The 13,190-nt window shown below is 34.8% G+C and overlaps 1 protein-coding gene across 1 annotated transcript in view; it reads right to left on the reverse strand.

Annotated features, from left to right (window-relative positions):
* LOC127537971 (solute carrier organic anion transporter family member 1B3-like) overlaps positions 1-12,586 on the reverse strand; it is a 76,435-nt gene extending 63,849 nt beyond the window's left edge. Inside the window, exon 1 of the mRNA XM_051961390.1 lies at positions 12,493-12,586. The gene's annotated coding sequence lies outside the window, so the exon portion shown is untranslated. The remainder of the gene's footprint in view (positions 1-12,492) is intronic.
* Positions 12,587-13,190: the final 604 nt, after the last annotated feature.

The following is a 13,190-nucleotide window of genomic DNA, read 5'->3' on the forward strand; positions in this document are numbered from 1 at the left end:
GGACATGACATAATCAGACCTACATTTTAGAAAAATTGTTTCAGCAGCTGAGTAGATTTCAGAGAAATTTGAAAGGAAGACCAAATGGAAGTCTATTGCAATAGTCAGTTTGTTGCAATAGTTTTGGTGAAAGGTGATAAAAGTTGGGCTGTAGCTATTGGGAAGAAGGAGATACTAGATACATGGTGAGTGCAGAAAAGTGGGGACCTTACTGGCTATGGACACTTTTAGATGAGTTGAGTCTCTGGTTTTATTTTCAGGGAAGAGAGGACAGATATAGTTTGCAGATACCAGAGGGAGCCCAGGGAGTAAGATCACATGTTGGACAGCATGACAGGGAGTTCTGTCTGCCCAAAATGGAGCTCCAAGACAGACCTCAAAAAATGACACTAAGGAAAACCTGAGGCTTTGGGCATGATTTCCCATATCTTGATGCTAGAGCATGATCACTATAATAATTACTAAAAATAAAGTAAAAATAAGAAATAAAAATAAGCAAGCAAAGTAAAAAAATAACTAGCCATATATAGCTATTATAGGGATAGAGAATATCAGATTTAATATTCAGAGGAAGATAATGGAGTTTTAAAAAAAGTCTACAAGAGAAAGTACTCCAAGTAGAAACAAACCATTCAAATATCATGGAGTCACAATCAGGATCACATAAGATTTAGTAACTACCATTTGAAAAAAAAAATAGAGACCTGGGAGCATGATATTCTAGAAGGGAAAAGAAATAGTATTACAATCAAGAATAGTTTATCCAGCAAAACTCAATATAGTTATTCAGGGGAACAAATGGACATGTAATGAAATAGACTACTTTCAATCATTTCTGAAGAAAAGATCAGAGATAGAAATAGAAAATTTGTCTTTCAACTACAAGATAGAGAAGCATAAAAATGATAAACAGGAAAAATAAAGCATAATGGACTTATTGTGGTTAAAATATTTACATTCCAAGATTGTAAGACGATAAGGATTAGAAAAGTGTAGGAGAAAAAGAAGTGGGGACATTGATTGTAAATGGTTTTTTTTCTGGGATTTTGATTCAAAAGAAGATGAAAGATAAAATATGATCACAAGTAGGAATGGGAGGATATTGTGGGGATATTTTAAGGATATTAAGCCAGAAAACAAGACATTAGTGGAAGTAAATTATTTAATTTTTTGATTATGCAAATAGTAAAAAAAAATACTAAGCAGAAAGTAATTTACAATTAATTAAATATGGCTGCTTAATGAATTATATTGAAATTCCCAACATGTTTTTTCAAAATAATTAAGTTATATTTTATTCAGAACCTTAACAAAGAGGGGCATATACATTATTTAATTTCTTGAGTTAAGAGCTGAGATGTTTAGTCTAGCAAAATTCATATTTGATCTTCGAGCATATTAAAATAGCACATATTTTAACAGGTATTTTGTATATTTGAGAAATACATATTTTTATAGATATTTAAATTGGGTAACATAGCAAATTAAAATTAAACAAGACAAAGAAAACCACATGGAAATATTTCTCATAGATTCGGAGCTCACAAAGTTGGAACCCAAGGCAAAGTAAAAGTAGGGACTTTCTTGACCGCTCTCACAAATCCCTTCATATACTTTCAAATAATGAATCTAAACAAATTCTAGAAGGGCAGAATCCACAAAAAATATGGGATAAAACAATTTTGCATCCCCCAACAACTTATAAAGATTGGTAGGAATTTTTTTTTTTTTCTGCACCAGGGTGAGAGCGGAGTTCAGCCCTGCTCAGAAAATCAGGAACAGGCCTTGAAACAATTGAATCAGTGGCAGCAGTAGCAATTTTCAGAACTCTAGCCCACATATGCCAAAAACAATTTAAAAGGTCAGCAATAAATATGCATCACACAAAGGTGAGAGTAGACCATAGTCCAACACAGATTATGCCACCATAACCCCAATCCCAGCAAACCAGGAATAGGCCTTGGGAGCCATTGAATCAGCAGTAGAAGTAGTTGTTTCTGGAGCTCCCAAATCACAGATACTAAATAGTTGGACCACTGTTCAAAGATTTCTTTGCCAGCACTCAAGCAGGACTCTGTTGCTTTGACCAGGCCTAAATCCTAGGTGGAAGTTTCAGGGTGAGTATTAGCACACATTAGCACCTTATAACCAAAGTGGAATGGGAACCCTCTTACAGTCTCAGGGAAATAAAGAGTGCTTGTGCTCATTTACAGACCAGAGCAAAATCTAAGAGAATAGAAAAGCCTTCTTCTTAGATCATACACCTTGGAAGAATTGAAAACTTACAGGTTCCCAGAAAAATCTCTGAAAATAGATACACAAACTCCTGGAAGCCTGGGACAATGCATCTTTCACTCTGGAAACAGTACTTTAATAAAGTGGAGGGAAAGTAAAGTAATAGGTTGGGAAAATGAGAAAAAAAATGAGAAAAAAATCTGACCTTGGAAAATTACTATGACAACAAGGTTGATCAAAAGAAACACTCAAGATAAGATAACAAAATCAAAGTTCCTACATTCAAAGCCTATAAGAAAAATATGAATTGGTCTCAGGCCATGGAAGGCTCAAAAAGAATTTTGAAAATCAGATAAGAAGTAGAGAAAAATTTGTGAAGAGAAATGAGAGTAATGAAAAGTAGGGATAGAAAAAATGAGTTTATTAAAGGAAATACAAAAATACTAAAGAAAATAACACTTAAAAACAGACTTGTCAAATAGTAAAGAGGGTATAACAAATAATGAGAAGAATGCCTTGAAAAGCAACTTGGCCAAAAGGAAAGAGAGGCACAAAGATTCACTAAAGAAAAAAAAACTTCTTAAAAAATAGAATAAAAGCTCACTGAAGAAAATATTTCCTTAAAATTGTAGAATTGGGCAAGTGGAAGTTAATGAGTTTATGAGAAACTGAGGGACAGCAAAATAAATGAGGAAAAAAATAGGAGACAATGTGAAACATCTTATTAGAAAAACTGCTAACATCAAAAATAGGTCCAGGAAAGATAATTTTAAAAATATTGGACTACATGAAAGCCATGGGAGAGAGAGGGAGACAGACAGAAAGAGAGCGAGAGAGCGAGAGAAAGCTAGAGAAAGGGGGAAAGAGAGAGGGAGAGAGAGAGAGAGAGAGAGAGAGAGAGAGACGTCTAAACATTACCTTTCAAAAACTCATAACAGAAAATTGTTCTGATATTCTAGAGGGATAAAGTAAAATGGAAATTGAAAGAATCCACCAATCATTTCCTGAAAAGGATCCCCAAATAAAAACTCCCAGGAATATTATGGCCAAATTCCAGTGCTCTCGTCAAAAATAAAATTTTGCAACCATCTAGAAAGAAAAAAAATTACAAGTATCATGGGACCACATTCTGGATAGCACAAGATTAAGCAGCTTTTTAATTAAAGGATCAGAAGACTTGGAATATGATATTCTGAAGGGCAAAGGACTAAGGATTAAGATCAAGAATCACCTACCGAGAAAAAACTGACTATAATCCATTAGAGGGAAAATAAAAATTCAACAAAATAAATTCTTCCAAGCATTCTTGATGAAAAAAAAATAACAGAGCTTAAGAGAAAATTTGACAAGGCTCAAGGAGCATAAAAAGCTAAATTGGAAAAGGAAATCATGAGGGATTTAATGAGATTAAACTGTTTACATTTCAAATGGAAAGATTATCCTTAACACATAAGAACCTTGAATTATAGATAATATTTCCATTTGGTATGTACACAGTTTAATATTATTAAGTTACTAGGACAGTTAGAAGGAGTATATATAGACAGAGTCTAGATGTGAGTTGAATATGAAGGGATGATATCTAAAAATAAAATTAAAGAATGAGAAAGGAATGTACTTGGAATAAGAGAAAGGAAGAGTTAAAAGGGGTAAATTATTTCAAACGGAAGAGGCAACAAAAAGCTTTTATAATGGAGAAAGAAAGAAAGGGGGAATGATTGAATCTTGTAAGAATCGGCTCAGAGAGAGAATAACATGAAAACTTAGTTGAGTATGTAAAGTTATCTTATGCTACAGAAGAGGAATAGGATAAAAGATGTAGTAAAAAAAAGAGGGGATTTTGAGAAAGGAGAAAGAAGCAAAACACATTTGAGGAGGGACAAGTTGAAAGGAGAGAGAGAGAATAAACCAGGGACGGGGGAATAGGAGGGAGGGAAATACATTTAGGAATAGCAGCTGTGGGGAAAAAATGAAGTAAGTTTCATTGATAAAGGTTTCATTTCTCAAATATATAGACAACTGAGTCACAATTTTAAAAGTAAGAGACATCTCCCAATTGATAAATGATCAAAAGTTATGAAGTTTTCTGAAGAAGTTATCAAAGCTAGTTATATCTACATGAAAATATACTCTTACTCACTATTGATTAGAATTCAGGGGTCCTCAAACTTTTTAAATAGGGGGCTAGTTCATGTCCCTCAGACTGTTGTGGGGCCAGATTATAGTAAAAACAAAAACTTTATTTTGTGGACCTTTAAGTAAAGAAACTTCATAGCCCTGGGTGAGGGGGATAAACTGCTGCATCTGGCCCACAGGCCGTAGTTTGAGGACCCCTGGGATAAATGCAAATTAAAACAATACTCAAGTATTACCACTAACCTATTAAAATGGTTATAAAGAAATTATTAGCAGGATGCTTCACACAACCTGAAAAGAACTTACTTCTAAGAACTGATGCAAAATGAAATATATTCTATAAATAGCGGTGCTATAAGGTGCTCAGCTGTGAATGAGTTAGCAATTCTCAGGCATACAATGATCTAAGATAACTCTGATAGACTTATCCTGAAAAGTACTCTTCACCTTAGAGAAAGATTTGATAGCATCTGAATACAGATAAAAGAATACATTTATTTTTATTTTTTTTAATTTTCATTATTTTTCTTGAGGTTTCAAGGGTTTTTTTTTTTTTTTTTTTTTTTTTTTTTTTTTTTTTTTGGTCTTATGTTTTCTTTCACAACAGGAAACATGGAAATGGAAAAATGTTTTCATGACTATACGTGTATATATTGTAAAGAATTACTTGCTTCTAAATGATGGAGATTTGGGATAGAGGAAGGGAAAAAATTTGGAACTTCAAGTTTTAAAAATGATTGTTAAAATTGTTTCTAATTTAACTGGGGGAAAATACTAAATTTCATTTCATTTTTTAAATTTTTATTTAATAATTACTTTATATTGACACTCGTTTCTGTTCCGATTTTTTTCCCTCCCTCCCTCCACCCCCTCCCCTAGATGGCAAGCAGTCCTTTATATGTTGGATATGTTGCAGTATATCCTAGATACAATATATGTTTGCAGAACCGAACAGTTCTCTTGTTGCATAGGGAGAATTGGATTCAGAAGGTATAAATAACCCGGGAAGAAAAACTAAAATGCAAATAGTTCACATTCGTTTCCCAGTGTTCTTTCTTTGGGTGTAGCTGCTTTTGTCCATCGTTTATCAATTGAAACTCAGGTCTCTTTGTCAAAGAAATCCACTTCCATCAAAATATGTCCTCATACAATATCGTTGTCGAAGTGTATAATGATCTCCTGGTTCTGCTCATTTCACTTAGCATCAGTTCATGTAAGTCTTGCCAGTCCTCTCTGTATTCATCCTGCTGATCATTTCTTACAGAACAATAATATTCCATAACGTTCATATGCCACAATTTACCCAGCCATTCTCCAATTGATGGGCATCCATTCATTTTCCAGTTTCTAGCCACTACAAACAGGGCTGCTACAAATATTTTGGCACATACAGGTCCCTTTCCCTTCTTTAGTATTTCTTTGGGATATAAGCCCAATAGAAACACTGCTGGATCAAAGGGTATGCACAATTTGATAATTTTTTGGGCATAATTCCAGATTGCTCTCCAGAATGGTTGGATTCGTTCACAGCTCCACCAACAATGCATTAGTGTCCCAGTTTTCCCGCATCCCCTCCAACATTCATCATTATTTTTTCCTGTCATCTTAGCCAATCTGACAGGTGTGTAGTGGTATCTCAGAGTTGTCTTAATTTGCATTTCTCTGATCAATAATGATTTGGAACACTCTTTCATATGAGTGGTAATAGTTTCAATTTCATCCTCTGAAAATTGTCTGTTCATATCCTTTGACCATTTATCAATTGGAGAATGGCTTGATTTCTTATAAATTTGAGTCAGTTCTCTATATATTTTGGAAATGAGGCCTTTATCAGAACCTTTAACTGTGAAGATGTTTTCCCAGTTTGTTGCTTCCCTTCTAATCTTGTTTGCATTAGTTTTATTTGTACAAAGGCTTTTTAATTTGATGTAATCAAAATTTTCTATTTTGTGATCAGTAATGGTCTCTAGTTCATCTTTGGTCACAAATTTCTTTCTCCTCCACAAGTCTGAGAGATAAACTATTCTATGTTCCTCTAATTTATTTATAATCTCGTTCTTTATGCCTAGGTCATGGACCCATTTTGATCTTATCTTGGTATATGGTGTTAAGTGTGGGTCCATGCCTAATTTCTGCCATACTAATTTCCAATTATCCCAGCAGTTTTTATCAAATAATGAATTCTTTTCCCAGAAGTTAGGGGCTTTGGGTTTGTCAAACACTAGATTGCTATAGTTGACTATTCTGTCTTGTGAACCTAGCCTTTTCCACTGATCCACTAATCTATTTCTTAGCCAATACCAAATGGTTTTGGTGACTGCTGCTTTATAATATAATTTTAGATCAGGTACAGCTAGGCCACCTTCATTTGATTTTTTTTTTCATTAATTCCCTTGAGATTCTCGACTTTTTATTGTTCCATATGAATTTTGTTGTTATTTTTTCTAGATCATTAAAATATTTTCTTGGAAGTCTGATTGGTATAGCACTAAATAAATAGATTAGTTTAGGGAGTATTGTCATCCTTATTATGTTCGCTCGGCCGATCCAGGAGCACTTAATATTTTTCCAATTATTTAAGTCTGACTTTGTTTGTGTGGAGACTTTTTTATAATTTTGCTCATATAATTCCTGACTTTCCTTTGGTAGATAGATTCCCAAATATTTTATGGTATCAACAGTTATTCTGAATGGATTTCTCTTTGTATCTCTTGCTGTTGGGTTTTGTTGGTGATGTATAAAAATGCTGAGGATTTATGGGGATTTATTTTGTAGCCAGCTACTTTGCTAAAATTATGAATTATTTCCAATAGCTTTTTAGTAGAATCTCTGGGGTTCTCTAGGTATACCATCATATCATCTGCAAAGAGTGATAGTTTGGTTTCCTCATTGCCTACTCTAATTCCTTTAATATCTTTCTCGACTCTTATTGCCGAGGCTAGTGTTTCTAATACGATATTAAATAATAATGGTGATAGTGGGCAACCTTGCTTCACTCCAGATCTTACTGGGAAAGGTTCCAGTTTTTCCCCATTGCATATGATGCTTACTGATGGTTTTAAATATATGCTCCTGACTATTTTAAGGAAAAGTCCATTTATTCCTATGCTCTCAAGTGTTTTTATTAGGAATGGATGTTGGATTTTATCAAATGCTTTTTCTGCATCTATTGAGATGATCATATGGTTTTTGTTTGTTTGGTTGTTGATATAGTCAATTATGCTAATAGTTTTCCTAATATTGAACCAGCCCTGCATTCCTGGTATAAATCCTACTTGGTCATAGTGTATTATCCTGGTGACGATTTTCTGTAATCTTTTTGCTAATATTTTATTTAAGATTTTAGCATCAATATTCATTAGGGAGATTGGTCTATAATTTTCTTTCTCTGTTTTCAGCCTACCTGGTTTAGGTATCAGTACCATATCTGTGTCATAAAAGGAGTTTGGTAGGACTCCTTCAATCCCTATTTTTTCAAATAGTTTATATAACATTGGAGTTAATTGTTCTTTAAATGTTTGGTAGAATTCACATGTAAATCCATCTGGTCCTGGGGATTTTTTCTTAGGGAGTTGATTGATGGTTTGTTCTATTTCTTTTTCTGAGATGGGACTGTTTAGGATATTTACTTCTTCCTCTGTTAGTTTGGGCAAGCTATATTTTTGGAGGTATTTTTCTATTTCTTTTAAGTTGTCGAATTTATTGGCATAAAGTTGGGCAAAGTAACTCCTAATTATTGCTCTAATTTCCTCTTCGTTAGTGGCGAGTTCTCCCTTTTCATTTTTAAGACTAACAATTTGATTTTCCTCTTTCCTTTTTTTAATCAGATTTACTAAGGGTTTGTCTATTTTGTTGGTTTTTTCATAGAACCAACTCTTAGTTTTATTAATTAATTCAATAGTTTTTTTACTTTCAATTTTATTGATCTCTCCTTTTATTTTTAGAATTTCAAGTTTAGTGTTTGACTGGGGGTTTTTAATTTGTTCCTTTTCTAGCATTTTTAGTTGCAAACCCAATTCATTGACCGTCTCTTTCTCTATTTTATACAAATAGGCCTCTAGAGATATGAAATTTCCCCTTATTACCGCTTTGGCTGCATCCCATACATTTTGGTATGATGTCTCATTATTATCGTTTTCTTGGGTGAAGTTATTAATTATGTCTATGATTTGCTGTTTCACCCAATCATTCTTTAGTATGAGATTATTTAGTTTCCAATTATTTTTTGGTCTACTTCCCCCTGGTTTTTTGTTGAATGTAATTTTCATTGCATCGTGGTCTGAAAAGGATGCATTTACTATTTCTGCCTTACTGCATTTGAGTTTGAGGCTTTTATGTCCTAATATATGGTCAATTTTTGTGTAGGTTCCATGAACTGCTGAAAAGAAAGTGTATTCCTTTCTGTCTCCATTACATTTTCTCCAGAGATCTATCATATCTAACTTTTCTAATATTCTATTTACCTCTTTGACTTCTTTCTTATTTATTTTGTGGTTTGATTTATCTAATTCTGAGAGTGCAAGGTTAAGATCTCCCACTATTATAGTTTTACTGTCTATTTCTTCTTGCAGCTCTCTTAATTTCTCTTTTAAGAATTTAGATGCTACACCACTTGGTGCATATATGTTTAATATAGATAGTGCTTCATTATCCATGCTACCCTTTAGCAAGATATAGTGCCCTTCCTTATCTCTTTTAATTAGATCAATTTTTGCTTTAGCTTGATCTGAGATCAGGATGGCTACCCCTGCTTTTTTGACTTCACCTGAAGCATAGTAGATTTTGCTCCAACCTTTTACCTTTAACCTGCATGTATCTCCCCGCTTCAGGTGTGTTTCCTGTAAACAACATATTGTAGGATTCTGGCTTTTAATCCATTCTGCTAATCGCTTCCTCTTTATGGGGGAGTTTACCCCATTCACATTTATGGTTAGAATGACCAATTCTGTATTACTTGCCATCTTGTTAACCCCGGTTTACGCTTTTCTCCCTTCTTTCCCCTTTCCCCCCTTCCCAGTATTAAGGTTGTGAGCACCACTTGCTTCTCACAGCCCTCCCTTTTTAGTATCCCTCCCCCCGCCTTAGAGTTCCTCCCCCTATCTTACCCCTTTCCCTCCCAGTTTCTGTATTCCCTTCCGCTTAGCTTATTCCTTCCCTTTTCACTTTTCCCTTCTCACTTTTCAATGAGGTGGGAGAAGTTTCACCATAGATTGAATATGTCTTAAGATTTTTCACTTAAAGCCAATTCTGAAGGCAGTAAGATACCCACTATATTCATCCCCCTCCATTCTTTCTCTCAGATATAATAGGTTTCCTATGCCTCTTCATGAGAAGTACTACCCCCACTTTACCCTTTTTCTGGTACAATGTCCTTTCCACATCAATTTCTAGAACAAGGTATACATGTATTCTTTATACATCTATATAGTCAAAACATAGTTCCCAAGATTAATCTTTACCTTTTTAGATTTCTCTTGAGTTCTATATTTGTAGATCAAACTTTTTGTTAAGTTCTGGCTTTTTCATCAGAAATAGATGAAATTCGCTTACTTCGTTGAATGTCCATCTTCTTCCCTGGAAAAAGATGCTCATTCTCACTGGGTAAGTTATTTTTGGTTGCATACCAGGTTCCTTAGCCTTTCGGAATATCATATTCCAGGCCCTTCGATCTTTTAATGTGGATGCTGCCAGATCCTGGGTGATCCTTATTGTGGCTCCTTGATACTTGAATTAGGTTTTTCTAGCCGCTTGCAGTATTTTTCCTTCGTCTGAAGGTTCTGGCATTTGGCCACTATATTCCTTGGTGTTTTGATTTTAGGATCCCTTTCAGTGGGTGATCGATGAATCCTTTCAATGTTTATTTTTTCCTCTGTTCCTATGACTTCTGGGCAGTTCTCTTTGATAATTTCCTGGAAGATAGTGTCCAGGCTCTTTTTTTCATCATGTTTTTCTGGAAGTCCAATGATTCTCAGATTGTCTCTCCTGGATCTGTTTTCCAGGTCTGTTGTCTTCCCCAGAAGGTATTTCACATTCTTTTCCATTGTTTGATTTTTTTGGATTTGCTTGACTGATTCTTCTTGTCTCCTCGAGTCATTCAATTCCACTTGTTCAATTCTGATTTTCAGTGAAGTATTTTCTTCACTCACTTTTTAAAAATCTTTTTCTAATTGTCCCATTGAGTTCTTTTGTTCTGTGGAATTTTTTTCCATTTCACCAATTTGTTTTCCAGTTCACCAATCCTATTTTTCAAGGATTTTACTTCTTTATCCACTCTCTCTTTAACTTTCTCCAGGCTCTTTTGCCAAGCCTCCCTCTCCTTTTCCCAAGCTTCCCTCTCCTTTTGTCAAGCCTCACTCTGCTTTCCCCATTTTTTTTCTAGCTCCCTTGTGAGAGCCTTTTTAATCACTTCTATGAGGTTCATCTGTGCTGAGGAACAGATGATCTGCTCCTTTGGGGATTCACCTGGGGACTGCCTGTTTTTAGTCTCCTCAGGATTTAGAGTCTGCTCTCTATCTGTATAGAAGCTGTCAAGGGTTAAAGTCCTCTTCAGTTTCTTGCTCATTCTGTCTAATAATCAAAGACAAACTACCAAAGAAAAACAGAAAAAACTGAAGTCTTTCTTTGGGGGGGGCGGGAGGGGCTGGGTATGTTACCGAGCTTCCTCTACAGACTGCAGGGGGCAGCAGTGAGGCACTAGCAGGACTGTGTTGTGCCTGCGCTCTGAGATCCCAGAGCGTGCTGAGTCACTGGGGGGGGGGGGGGAAGGGGGGTCAGCTAGGTCCCGAGAGACTCCAGCTGTTTGGGGTTGTGTTCTTCATCCCCGGTGTTTTTAGCTTCTCTGCTGGGCTGCTGACTTGCTGCCGGAGCAAAGTATCCAAACCTGTAGCGAAGCTCTCCCTGCAGAGACGGCTGCGATCACTCCCCACCCCCTCTCCAGTCTGCTCCCATGTTCTCACTGCCACTGCCCGCCGCTTGCGCCTGATCTAAAACCGTCCCAGCCCTCCAGTAAAGACAGACCTTTCTTGGCGAATCTCAAGGATGGCTTCTCTTGGTAACTATTTGTGGTTTTTTTTTTCAGTCAAGCATTAATTCAGAGGCTTGTAATGAAATGGATAGTGAGAGAAAGCATGGAGCTTATGCAGCTGTGTGCCTCCTCTCCACCATCTTAACCGGAAGTCGCCTGAGCCCTTTTTCCTAAATTTAATTTCAAAAAAATGAAGTGTGCAATTTAAGTTGTAGAGCTAGGCAAGTACTTAGATGACATATCAAACATATTGATTCAAGGTGACAGGTTAAATGACTTTTTCAAGTATGTATAGTTTGTTAGCAGCATAGCTTGCACTGTTACCTAGCAATTTCAATTCTTTTTCTTCAGTCTAAATACCTTTTCAGAAACATGCCATCTGTACATTTACACTCCCATATAAAAATTTCCTAAAACCCAAAGAGTAACTAGATGAAATTTAATTACAATGTTGAGAATCCCGCAAAGAAAATGCCCTGAATCTCTGGAAGTTGAAGTGAATGGAAAAGAGATATTCTTACTTTTTGCGTGTTGTTTACTTTGAAATTTTAATTATTTTTATGCTCATATTAACTGCTGTCAAAATGAAAAAAAAATTGCTTTCTCCCAGAAAAATGAGTTCAGGTTTTGCCTGCCATCTTTTTATCCTCATAATTACCTTCATATCTTTTATGCTTTTACTCCCTGGAATCTATTCAGATATGACATGGGATATTATCAAAGCCATGGGTGAACTTTTTTATGAATAATTAAGCTGAATAAAATGTATGCATGTAGGAGATTGTGGTTGGATGTATTAGGAATCACTTGCAAGGAGAGTTAGAATTAGTACCCAAAATAACTCTCTAAATTTTCTAATAAAGAACATACATTGTGCTTGTCACTTCAAGATTGATTCATATACAATTCTCAATTTTAAGGAAAAAAATAAAAGCAGAGTATAGATGCACTTCTAAAAAGTATTAAGTAAATGGGTAAATACTTATAAAAGGAATATCAGCTACATAAAATTAAAACTTTTCCACTATCATTTAAAGGGCTTATCCAAAATGGTTGGATATAAATATATTTAGATTAACAAATACATAGGTTCTTACCTGGATTTAGAATTAAAATTCAGCAACTCCACATCCATGCCTTTATCTACTGATAGAGAATGTATTGTATTTAAAGAGTCAGCTTCTTTTCTGTCTTTTTTTTTCCCCACTAGCCCAGTGATCATTAACTATTTGTCTGGCCATAGTCCTAAATAAATATAAAATGTCTCATTAATTAAAAAAAAACTTTGAAAATAAACATTTCTTTGTTTTCCAAATTTTTCCACTTATAATTTTTGTTAATAAAATGGTCATATTGAAAATTTTAAAGAATATTAAAATACAATGAAGCTTGGCACTTAAGATTTACACAGTGACCAAAAGGCAATAAGCATTAACTAAAACTTGCTGAGTTGACTTTAGTGCTAGGACTTATGTATCGAGTACCACTGGTCAGTTTTGGCAAGTTATATTATTTACCTTGTATTGCTATTCCAAGATAATATCTCTCTCAAATTCTCCTAATTATTTTGAGTTGTTCAATATAGAAAAGACTTCAATTTGAAAAAAAATAGTGCCTCTGCAAGTTCTTTTAGCTCTTAGAAATATACAATTAACTGTTTTTTTCCTCTTAAGATTCCCCTGAAGATGTTGTGAAATTTTTTGTGTCAAAGATCACTTTGGAAATTTGGTGATACCCTATGGACCTCTTTTTAGAAAAGTGCTTTAAATGCATAAAGCAAAACATGATGATAAAG

Source organism: Antechinus flavipes, chromosome 5 (genome assembly GCF_016432865.1).
Source record: "Antechinus flavipes isolate AdamAnt ecotype Samford, QLD, Australia chromosome 5, AdamAnt_v2, whole genome shotgun sequence".
NCBI lineage: Eukaryota > Metazoa > Chordata > Mammalia > Dasyuromorphia > Dasyuridae > Antechinus > Antechinus flavipes.